This window comes from Sus scrofa, chromosome 6, assembly GCF_054392235.1.
Source record: "Sus scrofa isolate SSC_HxYL_T2T_F1_AM1 chromosome 6, Sscrofa_HxYL_maternal_Yorkshire_Landrace_v2.0, whole genome shotgun sequence".
NCBI classification, from domain to species: Eukaryota; Metazoa; Chordata; class Mammalia; order Artiodactyla; family Suidae; genus Sus; species Sus scrofa.
Genome location: NC_139388.1, coordinates 139,435,994 through 139,452,289, shown reverse-complemented (window position 1 = coordinate 139,452,289; position 16,296 = coordinate 139,435,994). Strand labels below are relative to the sequence as shown.

General features: G+C 36.6%; 1 long non-coding RNA gene across 1 annotated transcript in view; it reads left to right on the top strand.

Moving 5' to 3' along the window:
- Window positions 1-606: 606 nt before the first annotated feature.
- LOC106510698 (uncharacterized) overlaps window positions 607-16,296 on the top strand; it is an 88,348-nt gene continuing 72,658 nt past the window's right edge. Inside the window, exon 1 of the long non-coding RNA XR_014805171.1 lies at window positions 607-678. This is a non-coding gene — a long non-coding RNA (uncharacterized LOC106510698). The remainder of the gene's footprint in view (window positions 679-16,296) is intronic.

The following is a 16,296-nucleotide window of genomic DNA, read 5'->3' as shown; positions in this document are numbered from 1 at the left end:
GTTTATTAGTACAAAGTTGGACTAGTTCTATGTCTCTTGATTTGTGATCTATTGTACTTAGTAGTGAACAAATATGTGTGTTTTTCAACTAAAAAATGAAATGTAAGGTAACTTTCAAATACGGGATAACGTTGCTTTATATAATTAAGGATTTAAAATAAAATGGTTAAGATAAATTTAAAAGTTCCTACATACCGAAAAGAAAGTGCCTTTCATTCTTACTATTTGACTCAACAGAAATTCATTAGTTTTGCTTCCCTTCCAATTTGGCCTGGACCCAATAATCAATTATTCCAACTATTCTCACCATTATCCTTAATTCCCTCAAGACCTCTACTGTCCATCTCATCCCTTTCCCAAGCCCTCTGCTATGGATCAATGATCTGTCTTCTTGGTTCCTGCCTCTGGGTTTCTGAGAAGTGCTCAAGAAATTTGCGTAACCATGCTGATGGTGCCATTACCAGTGCAGACATTCCTAACACAGCTGGCAGTGGGGGAAAATATGATGATGATGATGGTGCTTAGAAATTCTCTTATTAATCAGTATCGGGGTTCCTTTTCCAGTCTTATGTGGATTTTTGTAAACCACTACTCCTTTTTTTCAGTCACCAGCCTCGTACTTGTCCCTACCTGAATGGATGATGCTTCTACCTTTATTCAGAACATCAAGGCTATCTGGTAAGCATTCCCTTAGTATTATTCCTATTCACTTCTGAAATCAAATCTATTTTTATCATCTTTTCTTCCTTCCTTAGTGAAAGTATGGAAGTGATCAAGAGCAGGGGCTCTGGAGTCAGACTGAGTGTCTTAGCTTTTCAGTCTATTAGATGTGTGACTTTAGGCAGATTACTTACTCTGCTTAAGTTTCCTTCTCTGTGTAAGGGGAGTACCTACCACACAGGCTTGATATAAGACATAATTAGGTAATGTACGTGTAATGCATGGTATGTGACACAAAGTAACTGTACAAGTTAGTACATCTAGTTTTTTTTTTTTATTGTTGCTGTTATTATTGTGATTGCCTAGGAGAGATATTGTTCTACCCTTTCCATAGTTAACCTTATCCATCTCTTCTAGGCTTTTGAGCTATATTTTAGGTCTCAACTATCTTCAATCTATTTTCCCCCAATGCCATACTCTTTCCAGTGTAAAATTATGCTCAAGCATTCTATTTCCTAAAAATATTATACACACTACTGTATAAAATAGATGATTATTGGAGAAATACAATAATCCTGTATAGCACAGGAAAGTATAATCTATAGTTTGTCATAACCTATATGGGGAAAAATAATTAATATATTTATATGTCTGACTGACTCATTTTGCTGTAGACCTGAAACTAACACAACACTGTAAATAAACCATATTCCAATAAAATAAAATTAAAAAAACAAATAACCTCTGAAGCTCAAAAAAACCTATCTCATTAGTTAATATCTAACTCTAACCCTATATTGACCACAATATTGCTTTATTCTTAGCCTTCCATTATTACATAATGCTGGTAACTCTTAAGTAGTTTCTGAGCTGCCATTGGAACTCAAGCCCAGTATTCACAGTTGAATGGGATGATAATTAAAATATACTAACTATACATGCTATGACTCTATGACTAGGAATGTAGAATTGACTTTTCCTCAATATTAAAAATGAGTTTAGGGACATCAGAAAGATGGTGGAAAAGGAGGCTGTGGACCTTCCTTTCCCCTACTAACACACAAATTCAGCATTAATTCATGGACAAATTCCTTTTGAGAGAACTCTAGAAATTAATTGCACTCCAGGAAAACATAAAGCCATACTCATTGAAGCCAATAAGATATAGAAGATAACTTCTTTCTAGAATCTCATTTCCTAGCACAGTGTCATACAACTGGAAGGAGAACTTCTCTCCCAGATTTCAGTTTTTCTTAGGGACAGGGTAAGATTTGGTCCAAATGTCTAGCACTCCAAATTTTCCATGGGGCCTCCCTATAAGACTAATTTCTGTTTTTATCAGTCTTAGAGTACTGATGGGACCGGCACAGACTAATTGCCTGGGCAGGCTGACTGGTGGGGGTCTTTTCCTGTATAAGGCCAGTCTTTGAAGACTAAGAGAGGTGGCTGATTTGTCTAATGTGCAGACAACAACACAGAGAATCAAGAAAGATGAAGAAGCAGGCAGATATATTCTGAACAAAGGAACAATATAAATCTCCAGAAACTTACCCTAATGAAATGGAGATAGATGATTTACCTGACAGAGAGTTCAAAATAACCATCACAAAGATACTCACCAAAGTCAAAAGAATAATGCATAGACAAAGTAAGAAGTTTAACAAAGACATAAAAAATATTGAAGGTACCAAACAAAAATCATGAACTTGAAGAATATAGTAACGTAGCTGAAAAATTCACTAGCAAGCTTCAGTGGAAGACTAGACAAAGCATGAAAAAGGATCAGTAAACTTGAAGATTATTATTAGAAATTTTCCAGTCAGAGAAGCAAAAGAAAAAAAAGAAGGAAAAAATGAGAACATTTAAGAGACTTATGGTACAACAACAGTAGAATTAATATATGCATTGTGGGAATCTCAGAAGGAGAGGGGAGGAGAATAGAGCAGAGGGGAAGAGGGGGAGAAAAAGAGGGGGGAGAGAGAAAAAGCTTATTTAAAAAAACAACAACTTTGAGCAGTTCCATTGTGGCCCAGCAGGTTAAGAATCCAGTTGGCTTGGGTTGCTTCTGTGGCTCAGGTTCAGTCCCTGGCCTGGGATCTTCCACATGCCATGGGTGCAGCCAAAACAAACAAACAAACAAACAAACAAACAAACAAACACCAACAAACATTGACTGAAAACTCCCCAAATTTGGGGAAGGAAAGGGACATCCAGATCCAAGAAGTACAAAGGATTAAAATAAGATGGAAAAAAAAAAAAACACCAAAAAACACCGAGACACATTATAATCAAATCCTCAAAAGTCAAAGACCAAGAGAAAATTTGAAAGTAGCAAAAGAAAAGTAACTTATTTACAAGGAAAGTACCCTAAAACTATGAAGTTTCTCAGTGGGAACCTTGCAGACCCACTGTAAGGAGGGAGTCAAGCAGTATATTCTAAGTGATCAAAGAGAAAAAAAAAAACCCTGCCAACCAAGAATACTATACTCAGAAAAGCTGTTCTTCAAAAATGAAAGAGAGATAAAGTCTTTCCAAGACAAATAAAAATTAAGGGAGTTAATCATCATTAGACTTGCCTTATAAGAAATGTGAAAGGAAATTCTTCATTAAAATGACAGAGCATGAAACAGCAACATGATAGCATAAGAAAGTATAAAAATCATTGGTAAAGGTAAATATATAGACATATATAGATTAATACTATAATGGTGTTTGGTTTTCAAGTATACTTATTATAGTTTTAATTAAGTTATAATAATTAAAAGGCAAAAGCATTAAAATACTAAAAATATGTCAGTAGATACATAATAAATAAGAACCTACTGTATAGCCCAGGAAAATCTACGCAATAGTTTGTAATAACCTTTATGGAAAAAAGAATGGATATGTTTATGACTGATTCACTTTGCTGTACACTTGAAACTAATAAAACATTGTAAGTCAGCTATACTCCAATAAAATTAAATAAAAAAATAAAAAAGACAATAACTTTCAAGATGGTCAAGTAAAAAAATATGTCATAAAAGTAGATGTAAATTGTGATGACAAAACAAAGTGTGTGGTGGGAGTAAAAGTGGTAAGTTTTTTTTATGTGATTGAACTTAAGTTTTTGTTGGCTTAAAACATACTGGGAGTTCCTGTTGTGGCTCAGTGGTTAATGAATCTGACTAGGAACCATGAGGTTGCAGGTTTGATCTCTGGCCTTGCTCAGTGGGTTAAGGATCTGGCGTTGCTGTGAGCTGTGATGTAGGACACAGACACATCTTGGATCCCATGCCGCTGTGGCTCTGGCGTAGGCCAGTGGCTACAGCTCCAATTCGACCCCTAATCTGGGAATCTGCATATGCCATGGGAGCAGCCCAAGAAATCGCAAACAAAAAACCCAAAACCCAAAAACCAAAAACCAAAACAACAAAAAAACATACTGTTATAACTGTAAGATATTTTATGTAAGCCCCATGATAACCATGAGGAAAATACCTATAAAAGTTATACAAAGGAAAAAGAAAAAGGGATCAGTGTATCAATATAAAAAAATCAAGAAAACACAAAGGTATAGAGAAACTGAGGAAAAGATAAACAAAAAACTACATGACTAACAGAAGATGATTAAAAATGGCAATAGTAAATCCTTTCTTATCAATAATTACTTTAAATGTAAATGGATTAAGCTTCCTAATTAAAAGACAGAGTGACATGACCCAAAATATATGCTGCCTACAAGAAACTCATTTTATTTTATTATTTTTTGAGAAACTCCTTTTTTGACTTAAGGACACAAATAGTCTTAACATGATGGAATAGAGAAAGATGTTTCATGCAGATGGTAAACAGAAGAAAGCAGGGTGGTTATATTTGTATCAGGCAAAAGAGACCTTAAGTCAAAAATTTCATGAGAGACAAAGAAGGACATTATGTAATGATAAAAAGTCAAATCACTAGGAAGCTATAGCAATTATATATATATATATATATATATATGCAACAAAAATCAGAGAATCTAAATATATTAATCTAACATTGACTGAACTTAGGGTGAAATAGACAATACAATAATGACAGGAAACTTTAATACCACACTTTCAATAATGGGTAGAATATCCAAAAAGAAGATCAGTAAGGAAATAAACGACATGAACAACCTATATGCCAAATAGATCTAACAGACATATATAAAACATTTCATCCAACAGCAGCAGAATATACATTCTTCTCAAGTGCACACAGAACAATCTCCAGGAGAGATCACATAGTAGGTCACAAAACAAGTCTTAGCAACTACAAGAAGACTGAAATTATACCAAGTACTTTTCTGACCACAGTGGAACTATAAACCAACAGCAGAGGGAAACCTGAAAAATTTACAAACATATGGAAATTAAACAACATAATATTGAACAACCAACGGGTTGAAAAAGAAATAAAAATGGAAATTGCAATGTAACGAGAAAAAAATGAAAATTGAATATACTAAAACTTGTGGGATATAGCAAAAGCTGTACTAGGAGAGAAGTTTGTAGTGTCAAATGCCTACAGGAATGGATGTGTGTATATGTAAAATTGAATCACTTTGTTTTACAGCAGAAATTACCACAATGTTGTAAATCAACTAAAGTAATCAATAAAACATTAAAAAATGAAATAAAAAAAAGAATAATACCTTGACCAAGTGGTAGTTATCTTAGAAATGTAAAGTTGGTTTACTATTAAAAAGATCAATACATGACATGACTTTGGCTTCAGCTTTGACTTGTTTAAAAAAAAAAAAAAAGATCTCAAACAAAGAACCTAGCTTCATACCCAAGGAACTAGAAAAGAAAAAGAAACTAGGCCCAAATTTAGCAGAGGAAGGAAGTAATAAAGATTAGAGCAGAAATATATGGTACAGTATGTAAAAGCCAAGATCTGAACATGGCATGACCTTTCCCACCAGCAGGCTATCATCAACTCCAGGACTCTAACTCTGTGTGGATGCCCTCTTAGCTCACTCAGAATCTTGTCGTGTTTCCTGACATGGGCTCCAGTGACCCATGCCATGTTGTGCTTCCCTATAACCTCCTTCACATGGATGCCTTCGGTACACTGCTCAATCTTTGACTCCCGATACTGTGCCAACTTCCAGTGTCGATGATTTCCTCATAGAGACTCTCTTCCACATTGTTCAGATGATGATACCCCATAGTAGTCTGCCTCTCTGGGTAGATGCCTTTCTCTCCTTGGCTAGACTTTAACATCCTGCTCAGTGTCTTCACAACTACCTTCTACTTAAGCATAAATAACTATATTGTTATACCCCCACTAATGACTTTAGAACAGAATTGGTCAGGAAAGAAAGGGAAGGGAAAGTGAGATGGACAATTGTACTCACTAGAATTTATCCTAATCCCTGGTTCTGCCTCCAGTGCAGACCAACCTTAGCCAATCTTGTCTGTCCACTGAATCATGCTTCTTACTAGTTCATCATAATTTCTTACTAGTTTATGCTTTTGCTTGGCCCCGATTCATGGCCACTAAACATGTCCCTAGCTTAAACTCTTCCATTTCCACATCTTTGTCTCATCTCCAAGCTGTTAGATAGCAGCTCCAGGTCAAGTCCCTTCTGTCTCAGTCTGCTTCTGCAGCAATTGCACTGTTCTCAGGAAGAAAAGGTTGGATGAGTGATACCAAACCAAGGATCATCTCTGAAGGGTAGTTGTTGAATCTGCAGGTGTGGGAGTTCCCGTGGTGGTACAGTGGAAATGAATCAGACTAGGAACCATGAGATTGTAGGTTCAATCCCTGGCCTCACTCAGTGGGTTAAGGATCCGGCGTTGCCATGAGCTGTGGTGTAGGTCACAGACGCGGCTCGGATCTGGCATTGCTGTGGCTCTGGTGTAGGCTAGCAGCAAACAGCTCTGCTTAGACCCCTAGCCTGGGAAGCTCCATATGCCGTGGGTATGGCCCTAAAAGGACAAAAGACAAACAAAACAAAACAAAAGCAAAAAAACCCTGCAGGTGTGGAAGAGGTCGCAAGTGAAGAAAAAGAAGAGGAAATTAGTTAATATCTTAGGAAGAGAGCACGTGTGTTTATTTATTTATTTATTTATTTTTTTTATGACTGCATGTGCAGCATATGGAAGTTCCAGGAGAGGGGTCGAATCTGAGCTGCAGCTGCTGGCCTACACCACAGCCACAGCAACACTGAATCTGAGCCACATCTTCAAACTATGCCACAGCTTGTGGCAACCGTGGATCCTTAACCCGCTGAGCGAGGCCAGGGATAGAACCTGCATCCTTATGGAGGCTGTGTCAGGTTCTTAATCTGCTGAGCCTCAAGGTGAACTCCTGTTCATCTATTTATATTTAGGAGACAGGAAGAGGAAGGAAAAAGGGAGTTAGAGAAAGGATAACTTGGACTAATCTACAGCCTGGAAAAAATGGAATTATTGCTTTAGGTGACTAATTTCTTGATGAGAATTTGACTCAATGCTGAGTCCTTAATTTAAATTGGAAGAGTAGCAATATTATTACAAACCTGGAGTAACTAAGAAATCTGACATTATAGAATGACTTGTTACAGTAAGAATGACTCAGTGGCTTGAGTCAAACCAAATGATTCATCCATACAGCTTTTCAGAGCATTTGACAGCCATCTGGCCTGACTTTGGAGTTCAGGGTCAGTTAAAGGGAGATTTGCCTCTCCTGTTTTAGTTAACTTTGGGGTGGAATGTTTGCTCTGATAATAGTAGTCTTGCGAGTGCATTTCAAAAAGTCATGTGGGAGAGGGCCTTTGGAAAACATAGATCTGTGTCTTGGGTTGCACGGCTGAGCTTATTTGCTGAAAGAACTTTCTTTGTCTAGGTGACCTTGTTCAGATTGGTCAGTTCTCTGAAGCATGGGCAGCATGCATGTTCATTTTATTCACCTCTGTTTCCCACCACCTAACACAATGCCTGGCAAATTGTAGATTTTGAATAAGTACTTGTGAAATGGATGAATGAATGGAGATTGTTCTTCACTTCTTTGAGAAGTCATCATCTGATGGTAAGAGAAGCCATTATAGAAGGTTTTTTTTTGAGATAACTTTGGAGAGGTAGACATGGTTCAAAATTTTTCTAGGACAATCTTCAAGGAACATTAATATGGAATGTATTAAGGATTTTATCTGCAACAATGCTTCACTTACTGTGCATTTCCTTCATGGAAAGATACCATTGTTTATTGTGGTAAAAAAATTTAAACCTTTCCTAGAAGGTCAAATGGTAAATTACTAAAGAGACAGGTAACTGGATGACATGCAACATTTGGAAATTGTTTTATAAGCAAATAGATATAAGTGGATGCATGCTATCCAGGAGGACAACTGTGCTGATTGGATCTCCCTCCACCCCATACACCGCCCCTACCCCACAACACACATAGTAAAATTTCAAATGATTACGGTGATAAAGCTGCAGCCATTGATAAGAAAAATTTTTGCAGTGATTAAGTAGTTCAGTAAGACAATGTCTTCCAGTTGGGTTAATGAGAATTATCATATGATGGTCTTTCCATCACTGTTTTGTTTTCACTCCCCCATTACATTAACCAGACTAACTTTTCAGTGGCTTGGGACTTAGCTTTTTAAGAAAGCAGCACTCAAACAAATATTCCCCAAAGAGGAAGAAAGGAACTAACTTTAATTTAGCTCAAACTATTCCTAGCAGTATGCTGTTTATTCTTAAAAAGATTTACCTTCCTGTTAAGTGAAGCATAGAAAATATTTAGTGGGTGTTAACTAAAGTGGTAATTAAAGGAAATTAGTTATAAAAACTCTAATGATTAAGAGCTGGTACTCAAGAATAGACAGACCTGGGTTTAAATTCTGGCTTCTCTCTTTTCTAACTGGGCTTTTGGGAAAGTTATCTAATGTTTATTAAATTTCCACATCAAACTTGATTTAATAATATTGCTTACCTCATTGAGATGTTTGCAACATTCAGTGAGATAATGCATAAAAAACACTTAGCTTACTACCCGGCACATAATAAGTACTCAATAAATGTTAATATTCTTTGCTAAAGATAGATGTGCCACAGATTTTCTTCAAATGCTCTGCTCCATTTAAATAAATTACGAGCTCCTATTGTGGCTTAGTGGGTTAGACGCAGTGTCATCTCTGTGAGGATACTGGTTTGATCCCTGGCCTAGCTCAGTGGGTTAAGGATCTGGTGTTGCCGTAATTTGTGGCCTAAGTCACAGATGTGGCTCAGATCTGATGTGGCTGTGGCTGTGACTTAGGCCCCAGCTGCAGCTCGGATTAGACTCCTGGCCTGGAAACTTCCGTATGCCACAGGTGTGGCCATAAAAAAAAAAAAAAAAGAATAGTTTACATAGAACTTTCTAGGAATTCATATATTAGATAAGGCAAACAATGTGTCTGGAAGAATTTTATTTTTTTAATTAAATTTACTACATAGACATGTGGCACATAGACACTGCAAGTAGGATAGAGAAGAGGGCACTTCTTCCCAGAGGATGACTTTTGGGAATGTGTAGATTGTTTTCGGTATTCACATATTAGATAAAGATCATTGGATAAGCGATATCTACCTTGTACAAGATATAGAACAGTGCTGCTTAGCATTGCTTTTATCAAGTGTGAAGAATGATAACCAACTTTATAAACAGCAGTAATGCTTAGAATGAAACTGTGATAAGATTTGGGATGATGTTATGAAATTACTATTTTTATTCAACATAATGATTTGGAATTATGTCTCATAAAATAAGTGGTTGACCAGAAGATTAATGTGTTGATTTCCCAATACAGCAAAAAACATTTTTCCAAGATTCCTATCTATAAGATTCATTTATTCATTCATTCATCATTTGTTTATTCAACAAACTTTTATTGCATGTCTGTTACAGTTATTCAGCTTTGTTTAGTTAGCATCTAATCTAATGACTGGTACATTCTAGGTGTTTAACAAAGGTAGTTTGGATGATGGATTGAGGAATGAGTGCTAGGTGAATAATAAATACATGGCCCAGGGCTTCTAGGGACTTAGGTACCAGTGGGTCAGATAGAGGGTTTGGAATACAGAAAAAAAATGTCTCTTTGAGGACATCTTTCATGCCTTTTGTCTTTGCTTCAAACTTTAGTATGTAACATGAAGCACAGCAAATATGCAGATTCTAGAATCTGATACACAGATATATTACTAATAGGCCTGGGACAAAGCCCTGAACTCTACATCAATGGAAAGTATCCCTGGTAGTTCTTATATATGGAGCTGGCTTTGAGACAGACAGAATGTCTTAGTCTTTGTATTAGATCCAGAGAAAAGTATCAAAATTATTTTCACGTTGCCTTTTTATATTTCCTTTTCATTACTGCTACCAACAACATGAAGAACAAGAAGGCAAAGTAAAGCAAAACACCCTTATATTGCCCAGGGGAGGGAGAGAGGGGGGAAATAGTAAGAGTAATTGAGCCGCCATGTGGAAGTATTTGTCAATCCAGGAGAATATGCTTTAATCTCCTTCACTGGATCCCTTTGTGGATGACCCTGGTGACACCTGGACAAGCCTCATACTCTGCCACAGCTGCAACATTTTCTGTATTATTTTATCCATCTTTTGGGAAGGAAAATGTGTTGGTCATATCAGTTTTTACAGAACTGATGACAAAGGGCACAAAAAGCACTGAAGGCTTATCTTAACCTTTCCCCAACTTGCTGTTTCTCTAGCTGTGGTTCACATCAAGGACAACTGGACCTTGGTGGTGGTAGATGCCACAGAGCAATCCATGTAAGATGTGATGTTCTCATAAACAGCTTGCGCAAAAGGAAAGATACACACTGAGATAAAGTGAGAGACTCAACCACTTGAGGAACTGATAGCAAAAAAGGACTTTGACTATTTCTGATCATGTGGTGTCACTCTAACAGTCTAAGCATAGACGTGGCTTTCATTTTCTAGAGTGCAAAAGCTTGAGCACACCACTTGTTCGAAAGAGGATGAAATTCCCAAAGTTGGTTTATCCAGGGGCCCCTGTCTCTTCAGTTTCTTGGAGGAGAAATGGTCTTGCTTTTCAACATTTTTTTAGGGCCATACCTGCGGCATATGGAATTTCCCAGGCTAGGAGTCAAATAGGAGCTGCAGCTGCCAGCCTGCACCATAGCCACAGCCATGCAGGATCTGAGCCCTGTCTGTGACCTACACCACAGCTCATGGCAATGTCAAATCCTTTAACCCACTGAGCGAGGCCAGGGATTGAACCGGCATTCTCATGGATAATAATCAAATTCGTTATCACTGCGCTACAATGGGAACTCCCTTGCTTTTCAACATTTTGATTGTGACGGAGGGCTAGAAATGACTGAGTAGAAGCTGGCCCAAGTGAATCTTGGCCTACAGTGGAGTCCGCCATGGGTGCTAGAGTATGCAAACTTTTTATAGCGGCTACACCTTTTTGTTTTTATATTTAAACTTGAGAGTTATGCTTTATTCAGTGGACAAAACTGAGGACTTAAGCATGGGAGGCAGCATCTCAAGTAACCCTGAGAAAATGGCTCTGAGGAGGCGAGGGGGAAGCTAGGATATATAGGAGTTTTGCAACAAAGGGCAGGTAGTGAGAACAAAAGATTACTGTTAATACAAGTAAACTAGATATCTCAAGTTAAGGAATTCAGTATTTCTCTGTGTATGCAAAGATGCAAGAATCAGCGTTTACTAAAATCATTCCTTTGATATGCACCTCATCTATCTGGGGCCAGTCCCCTGTGTTTTTACATCCTGAGGGCTCACCTTCAGGAGTGGCTGCAGTGTGATGGCTACTCAATGGCAGGTATTCTTTGTTTCCTCTCTGAGTTTCCTCAGGGCTCACTGGCTCATATTGTACGTGGCCATAGTCACTGATGACTGTGACATCCTTTGTTTACTAATGTGGCAGGTAATATTTTATTTCTCAGTTCCTCCTCTTGGTCAGAAATTTGACCACTGTTTGGGAGACATCTCATGAGTAGTTTTGTCCTACGGTGCTTGGAGGCTCATCCAGGATCAGGCAAAAATTCTTGTTGATATGCCACTCTGGATTAGGCCATGTTGAGAATTAAAGATTCTCTGGATTCTCTGTCTCACTAGTCTATCATGACCCAGGAGATATTTCCCCTTGTTGTTTATTCCTGTATCTAGAAACACACATATTACAGTTATTCTATGAGTCATAAATGTGATCAATTTCCTCAGCATGTTTAGCCATCATCAGTTTTATCGTATCCTTGGTTAACACAGTGGGTACTGCAACAATCTTCTAAGATAGTAGTACAGCTAGTAACATTGACAAAAGTCTTAGTGCAGCAGGGAGACACAAAGCAAAAGCAATTTGGAAATCAAAACACAAATTAAAACAATGATGAGTATAACTAGTTGTAATCCAGTTGTAATAAACCATTAAGTCCATAGGAGAACTACTTGAAGAAGCCAAATTTTGTAAGGATCAGGTAGAGAGAAAAAGATAAATGTTTTATCTTTGTTTACAGAGGTAAACTTTGTCACTGAACTTTTGTAACAAGTCATAAAACTCTAATGGAAAATCTGATGACTACATCCAGAAATTAATTATATGAGACTAAATTAACTGATTAATATGGGTTATAACTTTATGACATTTGGGGAAATATACTAGCTTTAATCTTTGTTTTCCAGAAAAACCTCTCCCCTTAATGTTCCTTTGTTGCCTATTTTATATATAGTAATGTGTATATGTCAGTTCCAACCTCCTAATTTATCCCTCCTCCATCAAATTTCCCCTTTGGAAACCATAAATTTGGTTTCAGATCTTTGAGTCTGTTTCTGTTTTGTATGTTCTCTTATGTCATTTTTATTAGATCCACATATTAGTGATCTCATATGATATTTGTCTTTGTCGGACTTACTTCACTTAGTATGATAATTTCTAAGTCCATACATGTTGCTGCAAATGGCATTATTTCATTCTTTTTTATGGCTGAGTAATATTCCATTGTATATATGTACCATATCTTCTTTACCCAATACTCTGTTGATGGACATTTAGGTTGCTTCCATGTGTTGGCTACTGTAAATAGTACTGCCGTGAACATTTGAGGTCCATGTATCTTTTTGAATTATGTTTTTTTCCACATAGATGCCCAGGAGTGAGATTGTTGGATCATATGGTAGTTCTATATCTAGTTTTTAAAGGAACATCCTTACTGTTCTCTATAGCGATTTCACCAACTTGCGTTCCCACCAACAGTGTAGGAGTGTTCCCTTTTCTCTGCACCCTCTCTAGCATTTATTGTTTGTGGACTTTTTGTTGATGGCCATTCTCACTGTTAGGAGGTGATACCTCATTGTAGTTTTGATTGGAATTTCTCTAATAATTAATGATGTTGAGTATCTTTTCATGTAGTTTTTGGCCATCTGTCTGCTTTGGAGAAATGTCTATTTAGATCTTCTGACAATTTTTTAATTGGGTTTTTTTTTTTTGGTATAAAGCTATATGACATGTTTGTATATTTTGGAGGTGGATCCCTTGTTTGTTGCTTCGTTTGCAAAGATTTTCTCTCAATTAGTGGGTTGTATTTCTTTTTTTTTTTTTTTTGTCTTTTTGCTATTTTTTCTTGGGCCGCTCCCGTGGCATATGGAGGTTCCCAGGCTAGGGGTCGAATCGGAGCTGCAGCCACCAGCCTACGCCAGAGCCACAGCAACGCGGGATCCGAGCCGCGTCTGCGCCCTACACCACAGCTCACGGCAACGCCGGATCGTTAACCCACTGAGCAAGGGCAGGGACCGAACCCTCAACCTCATGGTTCCCAGTCGGATTCGTTAACCACTGCACCACGACGGGAACTCCTGTATTTCATTTTATTTATAACTTCCTTCACTGCAAAAGCGTTAAAGTTTAGGTCCCATTTGTTTATTTTTATTTTTATTTTCACTACTCTAGGAGGTGGGCCAAAAAAGATATTGCTGAAATTTATGTCAAAGAGTGTTCTGCCTGTTTTCCTCTGAGAATTTTATAGTATACAGTCTTATATTTAGGTCTTTAATACATTTTATTTTTGTGTATGATATTAGAGTGTTCTAAATTTCATTCTTCTACATATAGCTGTCCAGTTTTCACAGTGCCACTTTTGAAGATTGTCTTTTCTCCATTGTATATTCTTGTCTCCTTTGTCATAGATTAATTGACCATAGGTGCATGCGTTTATTTCTGTGCTTGCTATGCTCTTCTAGTGATCTATATTTCTGTTTTTGTGCCAGAACCATTCTATTTCAATGACTGTAGCTTTGTAGTATAGTCTGAGGTTGGAGAGTCTGTTTCCTCCAGTTCTGTTTTTCTTTCTCAAGATTGCTTTAGCTATTCAGAGTCTTTTATGTTTTCATACAAATTCACCCTGTATCAAGGCCAGAAAAAGATATCACATAAAAGGAAATTACAGACCAATATCATTGATGAATATAGATGCAAAAATCCTCAATAAGATATTAGTAAACAGAATCCAACAATACATTAAAAGATCATAACCATGATCAAGTGGGATTTATCCCAGGGATTCAAGGATTCTTCAGTATATGCAAATCAATCAATGTGATACACCGCATTAACAAACAGAAGAATAAGAACCATATGATCATCTTGGTAGATGCAGAAAAAGCTTTTTACAAAATTCAACACCCGTTTTTTATAAAAGCCCTCCAGAAAGTGGGCATAGAGGGAACTTACCTCAACATAACAAAGGCCATATATGACAATCCCACACTAACATCATTCTCAATGGTGAAAAGCTGAAAGGTTTCTCACTACGACCAGGAACAAGACAAGGATGTCCATTTTTACTACTTTTATTCAATATAGTTTTGGAAATCCTAGCTACAACAATCAGAGAAGAAAAGGAAATAAAAGAAGTCCAAATTGGAAAAGAAGTAAAACTGTCATTGTTTGCAGACCACATGATATTATACATAGCAAATCCTAAGTATACTACTAGAAAACTTCTAGAGCTCATCAATGAATTTGGTAGTTTCAGGGTACAAAATTAATACACAGAAACCTCTTGCATTCCCATACACTAACAATGAAAGATCAGAAAGAGAAATTCAGGAAATAATCCCATTTATCATCACATCAAAGAGAATAAAATACCTAGGAACAAACCTGTCTAAAGAGGCAATAGACCTATATTCTGGAAACTATAAGACATTGGTGAAGGAAACTGAAGATGACAAAAACATATGGATAGATAGATATACTCTGCTTTGGATTGGAAAAATCAATATTATCAAAATGACTGTACTACCAAAGGCAATCTATAGATTCATCTCGATCCCTATCAAACTACCAATGACATTTTTGATGAAACTGGAACAAAAAATTTTAAAATTTGTCTTGCTTTTAAGATTCTCTTTTTGTATTTTTCTTTGCAAGTTTGATTACCATGTGTGTGGGTGTAGAGATCTTTGGATTTATCTTACTTGGAATTCATTGAGAGTCCTGGATGTGCAGATTCATGTCTTGTGAAATTTGGGTAGTTTCAACCATTATTTTTCCAAATATTCTTTCTTCCTTTTTTTCTCCCTCCACTCTTTCTGGGGCTACCATTATGTATGTGTTGGTATTCTTGATGATATCTTAAAGATGTCTTAGGCTCTGTTTATTTTTATTTCATTCATTTTTCTTTCTGGATAATCCCAATTGTGCTATCTTCAAATTTGCTGATTTTTTTTTCTTTTGTCTGCTTGCATCTTTTGTTGGACCCCCCTAATGAATATTTCATTTCAGTTTTTCTGCTTTTCAGATCAGAATTTCTTTTTGATTCCTTACTGATGTTCTCTATTTGATGAGACTTTGTTGAATATATGTAAGACTTTTGAGTTAAAGTCTTTGCCTAGTATGTCCAATATCTGAACTTCTCTAGGGACAATTTCTATTAATTAATTTTTTCCTGTGACTAAGACATACTTTCTCATTTATTTGCATATCTTGTAAATTTTTGTTAAAAAAGAATATTTTGATATTATAATGTGGCAACTATGGAAATAAAATCCACCCTCTCCCCAGTGTGCTGCTTGTTTTGGGTGGTTGATGGTTGTCTGTTTAGTGTTTTTTTCTCAACTATTTTTATAGAGTCTATATATTCTTTGGTATGTGTGTGGCCAGTGAAGTTTGTTTCATCAGCTAGTGATTTGACAGAGAATTCTTTAAACACTGAAATTTAGCAGTTTTTTCCTTCATTTAATAGTCCCATGATTGTTCTAAGTTTTTGATTAGTTTCAAAGTATCTAAACAAGGTACTTATGAGTTTTTGAGATTGCGGAGGAATGAAATTTTGCATTTTTCTAATCTGCCATTTTTGGTGATAATATCTGTTCCTCCTTTTATTTTTAGTCATGGAGAGGTTTTGTTTTGTTTTTTAAATACTTAGATTAGGCTGAATAATGAACACCAAAGATTATAAGGAAAAAAGTCTTTGCAGGTGAGGTTAAATTAAAGATTTTGACAAAGGAAGATAATTCTGGATTGTCCAGGATTACATCACATGGATCATTATAGGAGGAAGAGAATGGAAAATTCAAAGATACACATAGAAAAGAGGGCAATCTGACCACAGCAGCAGTAATTGGAGTGTTGTAACCACAAGGCAAGTA